This window comes from Haematobia irritans, chromosome 1, assembly GCF_050003625.1.
Source record: "Haematobia irritans isolate KBUSLIRL chromosome 1, ASM5000362v1, whole genome shotgun sequence".
In the NCBI taxonomy this organism is placed as follows: Eukaryota; Metazoa; Arthropoda; class Insecta; order Diptera; family Muscidae; genus Haematobia; species Haematobia irritans.
In genome coordinates, this window is record NC_134397.1 from 38,073,844 (window position 1) to 38,088,187 (window position 14,344).

General features: G+C 31.6%; 1 protein-coding gene and 1 long non-coding RNA gene across 4 annotated transcripts in view; both read right to left on the reverse strand.

The window, feature by feature from the left end:
- Positions 1 to 14,344, reverse strand: part of Gld (Glucose dehydrogenase) — a 114,136-nt gene that overhangs the window by 62,281 nt on the left and 37,511 nt on the right. For both annotated transcript variants that reach the window (XM_075289858.1, XM_075289859.1), the window contains exon 2: positions 2,146 to 2,178. The gene's annotated coding sequence lies outside the window, so the exon portion shown is untranslated. The remainder of the gene's footprint in view (positions 1 to 2,145; positions 2,179 to 14,344) is intronic.
- On the reverse strand, positions 12,641 to 13,933 carry LOC142238204 (uncharacterized). Of its 2 annotated transcripts, XR_012722680.1 has the most exons (3): positions 13,447 to 13,933; positions 13,012 to 13,383; positions 12,641 to 12,846 (listed from the first exon to the last, which is right to left on the reverse strand). It is a non-coding gene; the product is annotated as an uncharacterized LOC142238204 (long non-coding RNA). The 2 variants fall into 2 exon arrangements; XR_012722679.1 differs by having other exon boundaries at positions 13,012 to 13,933.

Genomic DNA, 14,344 nt, shown 5'->3' on the forward strand with positions numbered 1-14,344 from the left:
GAAAATTTTGTCAAAAATTGATTTCTATAGATAATATTGTCAAAATTTGATTTCTATAGAAAAATTTGTCAAAATTTGATTTTTAGAGAAAATGTTGTCAAAAATTTTCCAAATTTTACTTCTATAGAGAATCTGGTCAACATTTTCTTCCTTCAAAAAATTTTGTCAAAATTTTATTTCTATAAAAAATTTTGTCAAAATTTTATTTCTATAAAAAATTTTGTCAAAATTTTATTTCTATAGAAAATTTTGTCAAAATTTGATTTTTAGAAAAAATTTTGTCAAAATTTGATTTCTATAGAAAACTTTGTCAAAATTTTATTTCTATAGAAAATTTTGTCAATATTAGATCTTTAGAGAAAATCTGGTCAAAATTTTCTTTCTATAGAAAATTGTATCAAAATTTTGGTTCTATAGAAAATTTTGTCAAAATTTTTTTTTTTAGAAAATTTTGTCAAAATTTTATTTTTATAGATGTTTTTGTTCAAATTTTTATTTCTATAAAAAATTTTGTCAAAATTTTATTTCTATAAAAAATTTTATCAAAATTTTATTTCTATAGATAATTTTGTCAAAAATTGATTTCTATAGATAATTTTGTCAAAATTTTATTTCTATAGAAAACTTTGTCAAAATTTGATTTCTATAGAAAATTTTGTCAAAATTTGATTTTTAGAGAAAATGTTGTCAAAAATTTTCCAAATTTTACTTCTATAGAGAATCTGGTCAACATTTTCTTTCTATAAAAAATGTTATCAAAATTTTGATTCTATAGAAAATTTTGTCAAAATTTTATTTCTATAAACAATTTTGCCAAAATTTTATTTCTATAAAAAAATTTTGTCAAAATTTTATTTCTATAGAAAATTTTGTCAAAATTTGATTGCCATAGAAAATTTTGTCGAAATTAGATTTCTAGAGAATATTTTCTCAAAATTTGATTTCTGCAAAAAATTTTATCAAAGTTTTATTTCTATAAAAGATTGTGTCAAAATTTTCTTTCTGTAAAAAAAAATTTTGTCAAAATTTTATTGCGATAGAAAATTTGGGCAAAGTTTCATTTTTATAGAAAATTTTGTCATAATTTACTTCTACAGAAAATTTGGGCAAAATTTAATTTCCACAGAAAATTTGGGAAAAATTTTATTTCTACAGAATTTTTTCACTGGAAATTCTGTTAGAATTTTATTTCTATAGAACATTTTGTCAAAAATATATTTATGTAGGAAATTTGTTCAGAATTTTATTTATATAGAATTTGAATTACCTCTTAGTTGGAGATGAATGTTTTGCAAAATTTACCAAATCCTCAAGAGTTCTATTAATTTTCCAAACAGTAAAAAAAAACTACCATTTTTGGTAGAATTCTAGCAACTGTGGCAACCGTGCTCAGGGACCGCCATTGAGAATTTTTCCCAAAGACACTATATGTCTATCTCGTCTTCTTCTGATTGATATTCTGTTCTCTTCTAGTTCGCAAAACGAAAAATTTTGAACTTTTCCATCTCTTGCCAAAATGTTTCCAATTAAATTAATTTATTGATAAAAAGAGTTTGTAGACTTTTCCTTTATACATTAAATTGATGAAAATGTTATGTTTTGCGAACAAGGGTATAGTTATTTTTGTGAATGAAGCAATTTCTATTTAAAATTAATTGAATCTAGCAAAGGAATAGTTTTTTGTAAAAGTCTGCTTCTCCACACCATATTAGACACATTTTATAGAAAAAATGTAAGGACTATAAATTACAGAAATAATGTAAGCGTTACTGTAGTGTTCAATTACTGTTTAAAAATTTTAGGTGTTTACGAACCCTCCCAAGGCAAGCATGCTAAATAAATTCCTTAAAATAAAATTTAAACTAATTTCAAAGAAATCGCCTTAAACCATTAAAACAGCCTTTAGATGTGATCCAAAAACTCCCCAAGTTTTTTTTTATTTGTAACATTTAAATTAATTTGAAATCTTCATGGTTGTATACTTTATTATTATTATTTCAATTTCCTCTATGGAAAACCATAGATTTAACAACCGAATCACCTCGAAGTGTTGATATATCTTAAAGTACAAATGTGTTTCAATTGAAATAAAAAGGCGATATATCAGTTAAATAGATGAATGTAAACGCAATACATTTAGCTTACCTTCAATGAAACCCAAGGAAGATGTTAAAGAAGCTGAAATCATAAGAAAAAAAAAACAATATTGCTGTTAGCAAAAATTTCAAACGTAAATGTGGCAAATAAATATGTTTAAGGTAACAGAAACGTTCAAGCACTTAATGCTATTCGATTGTTGCAATTGCCATATTAAAACATCTGTTGGCAGCAGCATTTAATTCTCTGAAATACTGGGTTAGCTACCAAGTAGTGGTTACCAACATTTTAAGATATCAACACAATTTTTACACAACAGAACTGAAGCACAATTTAATGATAAATTTTTGCTTAAATTGTATTTAACGAAAGAAATTGCTATTATTAGCGCTTTGAAGAGAGCTTTATGGTGGATGGATGGATAGATGGATTAAATGTTTCTTTCACAATACAATAGTAAGTGAGCGTTTGTCAGCCGGTGCTACCACTATAATGGGATTATTTCGTTAAGCTCAATGTTTGTTTCTTAAGTCTTTTGTTTTGAGCATTAAATTTTTTTTAAAGCATCTGTCTGCAATCGATATTAAATGAAAATAAAATTATAATGATGGTGACGATGTTGTGGCACATGGTGGTTGAGCATTTACAATTGGCCAAGTTATAACGATTAACAGGGCTCTTAGCCATGGGGATTGGAAAATATATTCTAACCATGGTTATGCTTTCTAATATACAAACTGCCTAAAAAAGATAAATATATTAATTTTCGATTCTAAATTCATTTTGGCATATCTGTTAAGGGTCCGAAATAATACCAAATTTTTTTGTAAGCTGATTTTTGAGATCAGTTTACAATCACAAAAAAAAAATTATAGCTAAATTTGGGAAATTCGGTCGATTTTATTAGAACTTTATCAAAATCTGATCGGATTTAGATGATATTTTACAGGTTTGGTTTATTTAAAAGAAGCTTACATTGAGCTAACTTTGAGTAAGTTAATAAATGGGGTCATTATTGTGAAAAACAAGGTTATTAGGGAGAAATGTTTGAAAATCGGCCGATACATACATATGGGAGCTATATCTAAGTCTGAACAAATTTGGATGATTCCTTGCACATATAGTTACTACAATAGAAGATTAGATTTAGTCAACTTTGAGTAAGATAGGTTAATAAATAAGGGTTTTTTAGTCAAGTTTTGCAAAATCTGGCGATCTGAACCGGTTTCTATGAAATTTTACACATTTAAAGGTGGTGAATACGATTACTTTGTGCTAACTTTAACGACGATCGGTTGGTAAAAAAGCTCATTGTGACTCCATTTGTCGACATTGGGCGATACATATATATGGCAGCTATATATAAATTCCGATTTTTTTCTAAATTCAATAGCGTTCGTTATTGTGCCAGAACCACAGTGTAACAAATCTTATCAAGATTGTTTCATAAATGTGACAGGAATCCTACGAACACTAAATACATGGATGGACGGATGGATACCAAGGGCTAGATGGACTCAGGAGTTGATCGGTATTTATTTTATGGGGTTCTAGCACGTTTTTTGCATATCAAAATAATTATACCCTATCCGCTATGTGGTTTAGGACAAAAAACCAACCCTATCTGATAATAATGGATCCTAACTGATGGAAAAATGAAATATAAAGTTTTAAGTTGGACTCTGACCATAGGCCAAGGGCGGGTGTTATATGGTGTTACGCTCACGATTGCCACATTTGGTAGAATTCCACCAAAAATAGTAGATTTTTTACTGTTTGGTAGATTGGTAGAATTCTTGATGTTTTGGTAGATTTTGCGAAATATACCTCTCCCACTAAGAGGTACATTAGTTCTTATAGAAATAAAATTTTGACAAAATTTTCTATGGAAATAAAATTTTCTATGGAAATAAAATTTTGACAAAATTTTCTATAGAAATAGCATTTTGACAAAATTTCTATGGAAATAAAATTTTGACAACTTTTTCTATAGAAATAACATTTTGACAAAATTTGTCGAAATTTTAAATAAAAAACGTTTTGTTAAAATGTTCAATAGAAATAACATTTTGAAAAAATTTTCTGTAGAAATGAAATTTTAACAAAACTTTCTATAGAAATAAAATTTTGACAACATCTTCTATAGAAATAAAATTTAGACAAATTATCTAGAAAAAAATTGTGACAAAATTTTTTATGGAAATAAAATTTTGAGAACATTTTCTATAGAAATAACATTTTGACAAAATTTGCTATAGACAGAAAATTTAGACAACATTTTCTATAGAAATAAAATTTTGACAAAATTTTTCATAGACAGAAAATTTAGACAAAATTGTTAAAATTTTAAATAAAATATTTTCAATAGAAATAACATTTTGAAAAAAAATTCTGTAGAAAAAAAAACTTTAACAAAACTTTCTATAGAAATAAAATTTTCTATAAAAATACAATTTTAACAAAATTTGCTATAGAAATAATATGTTGACAAAATTTCTATGGAAATAAAATTTAGACAAAATTTTCTATAGAAAAAATATTTTGACAAAATTTTTTATAGAAATAAAATTTATTGTTGTTGTTTTTTTATTTCAGTTTAAAACCATGCATTGACTAAACTACTACATTGACTAATTCGGCATAAGCTGGCTATCATGCAAAACCTTTTTTCGGAAGGTTCAAGTGTGGTTCATTGTTGGGTTTAATGAACTGCCTGAATTTATTCTGATAATTGGTATATAGTTTTGCTGCAAGTAGAGGACGCTGATGAGGAATGTGGTAATTCCGAAACGTGCGTCCATCCAACCATCTTGCAGTCTATAGGGCTTTGTCCAAATAAATTTGACAAAATTCTTTTCCTCTGTTGGATAAGCTACACTTGTAGTTTAGTCAATGCATGGTTTTAAGCTGAAATAAAAAACAACAACAATGCTTAAAGAACAAAACCAACAATAACAAAACAAAACGAATGAAATAAAATTTAGACAAAATTTTCTATAGAAAAAAAAAATTGTGACAAAATTTTCTATAGAAATAACATTTTGAAAAATTTTTCTGTAGAAATAAAATTTTACAAAATTTTCTATAAAAATACAATTTTAACAAAATTTTCTATAGAAATAACATTTTGACAAAATTTCGATGGAAATAAAATTTTTACAAATTTTTCTATGGAAATGAAATTTTGACAAAATTTTTTATAGAAATAAAATTTAGACAAAATTTTCTATAGAAAAAAAATTGTGACAAAATTTTATATAGAAATAAAATGTTGACAAAATTTTTGACAAATTTTTTTTATAGAAATAACATTATGACAAAATTTTCTATAGAAATAACATTTTGACAAAATTTCTATGAAAATAAAACAAAATTTTTTTACTAAGCAAAATTTTGAAAAATTTGATAAACAATTTCGACATAAGATTTTTTAAAATTGGTAAAATTTTCTTGAAATTGTGGTATATTTTTTTTTGATATGAGTTGTTACACTATGTAAAATATTTGCCATGTTTTGTTGTTTTTGAAAGCTTTATCAGTCGTACAGTACAGCAATTGAAGATGTCAATCTTACACTGGTGACAAACAAAAGACTTAGGAAACAAACTTTTTATAAGGCATTTACAAAGTGCGTGAGTCGTATCGTAATGGACTGAATAGTCTAAGTGAGCCTGAATCTTAATCGGGCTGCCACTTTAACCTAAGTGCGTGAGTATCGCAACATTAGAATGGCATTGACATTTATACACGCAAACACATAAATGTCAACTTCTTTGTGATTTTTCTATAAGTTGAGTTCAATGTCTCTATATTATATATATAAAATAAATGATATCTAAAAAGCTTCAATTTATCACTGTTTTTTTTTTTCTAAAATGCTTTAGTTAGTTTTTCTTCAATTTGTTTTTGTATAACTCACAGATTGATTATATTTTTCACACCAGTTTCTAGCTTTATTTAACATGGCATTTAAATCTATCAACGCAAATCACCATGTGATATAGTTTTAATCAATTTTGTTTCTTATGCAAATTTTGTTTTTATAATATCGGCTACATCATTTGACCGGTATTCCGAAAAATAACTGGTCTTTCCGCTTTTGCTTTCGATGCCGTTAAAAAAAAAAACTCTCACATTAATCTTCCAAAGCATACATCAGTACAGGACAGTACAGTGCATAGCATATATAATGCAACGCATAGTTTCCCATAGTAAAATAGAAACAGTGGCGTAAATAGGTGTTATGGATATTTCAATTGCCACATAACTATTTAGTATAACAATATGAGGTGTGGAAGACACTTTTGATTTATCTGAAAAGGTATATTCTTTTGAATTCATTTAATTTACTAAAAAAATCTATAGTTCTCTCTTTTAAATTGATTTAGATATTCCTTCGAAATACTGTCTTCCAACCATGATTATAGTTTTCAATTAATACCACTGTGCCTCCCATCTAACCGACATTTAAGCGTTTGTAGCATGCGTTTTGCATTACTTACCTACATAACATCTAGTGTCTGGTGTATTTTTCGTATGTTCGTATCATTCATGAATCTATATAATATAAATCTTTGTAGTATTTCCTATACTCTACCGTGACTTTTGTCGGTTTGGCTTTTTGCTATATTTTACGCAAAAATAAATTTTCTTTTTTTTTTTGCTTCGGTAGATAATGGTCTTAATAAAGACTTCCATATTACAAGGGGAAGTTAGTTGTTTTACTAGGCAAGAAAAAAAATGAAATATACCAAAATTGATTGATTTCCTATGCAAATTTCTAAACTCAGGGTGTTTTCATATCTTGATATGAATATTTTCATAGGAAAACATATCTGATAATGTGCTGATAAGTTGATAAATTGCTACATTTTTATATGAAGAGATACAAAAAAAAAAACAAGAGATTTATGGCCTTTAACTCTAATTACCTTGTACGGGGTTAATGAAAAATACTGATACTTTATGAAATGATGAATGTCATTTTAATGACTTACAGAATAGAAGCTTATGTGTTGGAGATAATGGAGAATAATTTACACAAATATATCAACCGTAACATTTATTACGATTTAATGGGGGAAATTCAACATAACAAATTGACACGTGTAAACACTTTGTAGATCTACGTGTTCGATACCATATGTAAATATATTTACATCTGAATCGATTTGAACAAAATCTCTAGAGTTGAAATTTAAATAGGCTAATGCCCTGAAGCGGAGCACACTGGTAGTATGTTAAAAATATTGGAAATATTTAAATCTAAAGGCTTTTTATATTATGAATGGGTCTTTGTCTAAATCTGAGCCAATTTGGCACACATTTTTTAAATGTTAGTTATTCACTCTGTGCACATTTTCAAGTAAATCGGAGAGAAGTTTTGACTTGAGTCTATAGTCTAGGTTAATGGGGGAAATTTAACATAACAAATTGACACGCGTAAACACTTTTATATCAAAATATTAAAGCATAATGAAATTCTAGATATGAATATATTACCATACACTAAAAAAAAATTATCCTAATTTTGTGTTTACTTAAATTAGTTTCGTAATTATTCCTAGCACAAGAAACGAAGAATTACACTAAAGATAAACCTAAGATGAAGTTAACTTTTAAATGTAAGAGCGACCAGTGTTGTTTGTATTGGGGATTTTTTCCCCGAATTGGAGATATTTTTTCGTGGATGGAGACGAAAATTTTGATTTGGTGGGGAATTTCTATAAATTTGGGAATTGTTTTTTCGAAATCCGTTCAGTATAATAAATCAGTTTTGCAATAATGATTTTCATGAAATTCTGTTTATTAACAAGTATATACAGCAGGAAGTCCGGCCGGGCTGAATTTTAAATACCTAACAACCATGAATGAAATATAATAGTTTCCTTTGATTATTTCAGGGGGTTTTATGACAAATATTTTCCCAAGCAGATCAGTTCAACCATTAAGCTTCCCGAAGATAAATGTAAAGATTTTACCTATGAAGACTGGAGCAGATTCTGGATTAAAAAGAACCATTTTTGTTTGAGTTTTAGAGGAATCGTAAACATCTCTTGTGTGCAAGAAAATTATGAACTAATGCCTTGATTTAAAATCTAAAATCTGTAGATTTGTACCCCAATTATTTAAATGATTACGAGAAGTCAACATCTGGAAATTTTACATTTAGTTTCAAGCAATTTTCATGATCAGTGCACCTTCTGTACCCTCAAGATCTGAAATCGGTCTATATGGAAGCCTTACCAAACTGACCGATAAAAATAAATCATATTTACTTACTTTTTTTGTGGGTCTAAAATGCCAGTATATTTTGAATTTGTGGCAAATGGGATAAAAACTACAATTTCCAGAAACCCTAGGAGTTAAATCGAGAGATCGGTCTAATGGGGGCTATGTCAAAAACATGGAGGGATACACTCAATATTCAGCACATTGACCACTGAAAAACGTTTTGGTGTTTGTCGAAACTGGAAATGAACCTATGACCCTTTATATGCAAGGCGGGCATGCTAACCATTGGGAGCCACCGTGGTGCAATGGTTAGCATGCCCGCCTTGCATACACAAGGTCGTGGGTTCGATTCCTGCTTCGACCTAACACCAAAAAGTTTTTCATCGGTGGGTTATCCCACCTTATTAATGCTGGTGACATTTCTGAGTGTTTCAAAGCTTCTCTAAGTGGTTTCACTGCAATGTGGAACGCCGTTCGGACTCGGCTATAAAAAGTAGGTCCCTTGTCATTGAGCTTAACATGTAATCGGGCAGCACTCAGTAATAAGAGAGAGGTTCACCAATGTGGTATCACTGAATAGTCAATGTGAGCCTGATACATCGGGCTGCCACCTAACCTAACCATTCCACCAGGATGGCTTCATGCAGGTGGCCCGCTGTTCGCCCCCGCTCGTATTCATCGACCTTTGGGTCAAAATAAATGCCGTATACTATCGTGAAAATATCTTAAAGAGTGTTTTGATGGCCTGAGCAGACAAACATTTCGAACGCAGACCATGGATATTGGAACAGGACTCAGCACCATCGCACTCAGCTCTTGTCAATCACAAAAAGTCTTAAAATGGAGGTTCATTGCTCTATTTCTATTATACAATATCCTCGAAAATCTCCGAAACTCAGCCCGAATGTCGCCTGTCGTGATATTTTGAAAGTCCGGTTGACAGTAAAAAAAGTGAGTAAAGTAGAAAGTCGGGCGGGCCGAATTAGTTGAAATTTTGCACAGGGAGTAGAATTAGCATTGTAGCTATGCGTGCCAAATTTGGTTGAAATCGGTTCAGATTTGGATATATCTCCCATATATATCGTTCGCCCAATTTACACTCATATGACCACAGAGGCCAATTTTTAACTCCGATTTAGTTGAAATTTTGCACAGGGAGTAAAATTAGCATTGCAGCTATGTGTGCCAAATTTGGTTGAAATCGGTTCAGATTTAGATATAGCTCCCATATATATGTTTTTTTGATTTCGACAAAAATTGTCAAAATACCAACATTTTCCTTGTAAAATCGCCACTGCCTAGTCGAAAAGTTGTAAAAATTACTCTAATTTTCCTAGACTTCTAATACATATATATCGAGCGATAAATCGTAAATAAACTTTTGCGAAGTTTCCTTAAAATTGCTTCAGATTTAAATGTTTCCCTTATTATACCCACCACCATAGAATGGTGACGGGTGTATAATAAGTTTGTCATTCCGTTTGTAACACATCGAAATATCGATTTCCGACTATATAAAGTATATATATTCTTGATCAGGGTGAAATTCTAAGACGATATAACGATGTCCGTCTGTCTGTCTGTTGTAATCACGCTACAGTCTTCAATAATGAAGCAATCGTGCTGAGATTTTGCACAAACTCGCCTCTTGTCTGCAGGCAGGTCAAGTTCGAAGATGGGCTATATCGGTCCAGGTTTTGATATAGTCCCCATATAAACCGACCTCCCGATTTGGGGTCTTGGGCTTATAGAAATCGTAGTTTTTATCCAATTTGTCTGAAATTTGAAATCTAGAGGTATTTTATGACCACAAAGAGGTGTGCTAAAAATGGTGAGTATCGGTCCATGTTTTGGTATAGCCCCCATATAGACAGATCTCCCGATTTTACTTCTTGGGCTTATAGAAACCGCAGTTTTTATTCAATTTACCTGAAATTGGAAATCTAGAGGTATTGTAGGACCACAAATATGTGTGCCAAAAATTGTGAGTATCGGTCCATATTTTGGTATAGCCCCCATATAGACCGATCTCCCGATTTGGGGTCTTGGGCTTATAGAAACCGTAGTTTTTATCCAATTTGTCTGAAATTGGAAATCTAGAGGTATTTTAGGACCATAAAGAGGTGTGCCGAAAATGGTGAGTATCGGTCCATAGTTTGGTATAGCCCCCATATAAACCGATTTCCCGATTTTACTTCTTGGGCTTCTAGAATCCGAAGTTTTTATACTATTTGCCTGAAATTGGAAATCTAGAGGTATTTTCGAGTCATAAAGAGGTGTGCCGAAAACGGTGAGTATCGGTCCATATTTTAGTATAGCCCCCATAAGAACGATCTCCCGATTTAACTCCTTGGGTTTCTAGAAACCGTAATTTTTATCTGATTTGCCTGAAATTGTAAATATTCTGGTATTTTAGGCTCACAAAAACGTGTATCGGATTAAGTTTTTATCGGTCCATTTGGTAATGCCTCCATATAGACCGACTTCACTTCTTGAGGGTGTAGAAGGCGCACTGATCATGAAAATTGCTTGAAACTCAATGTAAAATTTCCAGATTTTACTTCTACAGATTTAAGATTTCAAATCAAGACGTTATTTTATAATTTTCTTGCACACTTACAAAAGATGTTAATGATTCCTCTAAAACTCAAACAAAAATGGTTCTTATAAATCCAGAATCTGATATAGTCCTCATAGGTGAAATCTTTAAAATTATCTTCGGGAAGTGTCCTCAAGTCCTCAAGCCCTTCTGACATTTCAAAGGAAACCCTAATATTTGGTTAATGGTGGTGGGTATTTAAGATTCGGCCCGGTCGAACTTAGTGCTGTATGTACTTGTTATACCCTCCATCATAGGATGGGGGTATATTAACTTGGTCATTCCGTTTGTAACACATCGAAATATTGCTCTAAGACCCCATAAAGTAAAGGGTGATTTGTTAAGAGCTTGATAACTTTTTTTCAAAAAAAAACGCATAAAATTTGCAAAATCTCATCGGTTCTTTATTTGAAACGTTAGATTGGTCCATGACATTTACTTTTTGAAGATAATTTCATTTAAATGTTGACCGCGGCTGCGTCTTAGGTGGTCCATTCGGAAAGTCCAATTTTGGGCAACTTTTTCGAGCATTTCGGCCGGAATAGCCCGAATTTCTTCGGAAATGTTGTCTTCCAAAGCTGGAATAGTTGCTGGCTTATTTCTGTAGACTTTAGACTTGACGTAGCCCCACAAAAAATAGTCTAAAGGCGTCAAATCGCATTATCTTGGTGGCCAACTTACCGGTCCATTTCTTGAGATGAATTGTTCTCCGAAGTTTTCCCTCAAAATGGCCATAGAATCGCGAGCTGTGTGGCATGTAGCGCCATCTTGTTGAAACCACATGTCAACCAAGTTCAGTTCTTCCATTTTTGGCAACAAAAAGTTTGTTAGCATCGAACGATAGCGATCGCCATTCACCGTAAAGTTGCGTCCAACAGCATCTTTGAAAAAATACGGTCCAATGATTCCACCAGCGTACAAACCACACCAAACAGTGCATTTTTCGGGATGCATGGGCAGTTCTGGAACGGCTTCTGGTTGCTCTTCACTCCAAATGCGGCAATTTTGCTTATTTACGTAGCCATTCAACCAGAAATGAGCCTCATCGCTGAACAAAATTTGTCGATAAAAAAGCGGATTTTCTGCCACTGATTTTGGTAATAAAATTCAATGATTTGCAAGCGTTGCTCGTTAGTAAGTCTATTCATGATGAAATGTCAAAGCATACTGAGCATCTTTCTCTTTGACACCATGTCTGAAATCCCACGTGATCTGTCAAATACTAATGCATGAAAATCCTAACCTCAAAAGAATCACCCTTTATATATATTCTGGGTCGTGGTGAAATTCTGAGTCGATCTAAGCATGTCCGTCCGTCCGTCCGTCCGTCCGTCTGTTGAAATCACGCTAACTTCCGAACGAAACAAGCTATCGACTTGAAACTTGGCACAAGTAGTTGTTATCGATGTAGGTCGGATGGTATTGAAAATGGGCCACATCGGTCCACTTTTACGTATGGCCCCCATATAAAGGGACCCCCGTGTAAAAATTGGGGGATCTGATTTGATATGGTTAGATCTGAGCCAAGATATAGTCAGATCTGAGCAGATCCGAAAAATGGTTATATCTGCTCAGATCTAAATACTATGAAATTGGATCTGATCAGATCTCAAAAATGAGACACATCTAATCAGATCTAATTTGATATAATTGTATATTATTTGATACAATTGTATCTTTCGAGATCTTTCAACACATAAAATCCCATAATTTGTATATAAAATGAGATCAATTGTTTTATTTAATAATACAGACAAAAAGTATGTGCATAATAAATATGTTTAATTTAAATTGATCCATCAAAGCTATTTAAGAGTATTGACAGTTGAGTTAGAGTGTTGTCCAAGGGTTTTTTCGTTTGTTTCTTCTGCTTTGGACTTAGACACGCGACTAAAGTATTACAGCGTTAAGACAATCTGCAATGAAATTAAGTAAAAAAACAATTATTAAACAAATATAGGAATAAACAAATATGGGAATATATTGAACTATGTAAGCAAGTATTAGTATTGTTTTGGATCATTCTTCTTTAAGTTGCAATACAAATTGCCATATAATTTTATGTTGCTTTTAATACTCACATTTAAAGTGTATTCGGAATTAGGTTAGGTATAGCGATAGGATGTTATTTTAGGCTCATACATACTATTCAGACCATCATGACATCACAGTGATCAACATCTTACTTATCACTGACTGCTGCTCGATTCAATAATTAGCTCAATAACATGGGACCTCCTTGCTATAATCGAGTCCTATCGGCATTTCACGTTGCGCTGAAACAACTTAGAGAATCTTTGAAGCAGAAATGTCACCAACATTACTGCGAGGAGATAATCCACCGCCGTAATAATTTTTGGTGTTGGTCGGAACTGGGATTGAACCCGTGACCTTTTGAATGCAAGGCGGGCATGTTAACCAGTACACCACTGAGGTTTCATTTTTTTCCAAATCTAGAAAATAGTAAAACAATATGAAAATGACTACTAAGGAAATAACAAATACAATCTACTTACCTACATAATCTCCGCAATAAAGGAAACGATATACACTTTATCAAAGGAACACATTTAAAACAATTATATTAAATTTCTTAATTTTCTCAGCTAGTCTGGCGTTAAATTTGTTTAGAAGTGATGCCCCTGACGGCGTTGACATTTGACATAATGGCATTGAAGTTTAGACGTGTATTTTAAAAATCTTTTTAACTTGTTCATGATTTTTTTTTTTATGTTTTGGACCGTATTTAACCCCATATAGTCAGATATGATGTTATATCTACCATATCTTATTAGATATAGTGCTATATATGGTCCTATCCAAGCATATATTATTAGATATGCCAGATATAATTAGATATTATACTATATATGATGAGATCTGCAATTATATCTAACCAGATCTAGCACCATATATAGCATATCTGTGCATATCTAATTATGTCTGAACCAATATCTGAACAGATCCAATTAGACCCAATTTGATATTATTAGATAGGATTGGATCCTCCAATTTTTACACGGGCCCTCAGATTTGGCTTGTGGAGCCTCTAACAGAAGCATATTTCATCCGATCCGGCTGAAATTTAGTATATGGTGTTGGTATATGGTCTCTAACAACCATGCAAAAATTGGTCCACATCGGTCCGTAATTATATATAGCCCCCATATAAACCGATCCCCAGATTTGGCTTGCGGAGCCTAAAAGAGAAGCAAATTTCATCCGATCCGGCTGAAATCTGGTACATGGTGTTGGTATATGGTCTCTAACAACCACGCAAAAATTGGTTCACATCGGTCCATAATTATATATAGCCACCATATAAACCGATCCCCAGATTTGGCTTGCGGAGCCTCAAAGAGAAGAAAATTTCATCCGATCCGGCTGAAATTTGGTACATGATGTTGGTATATG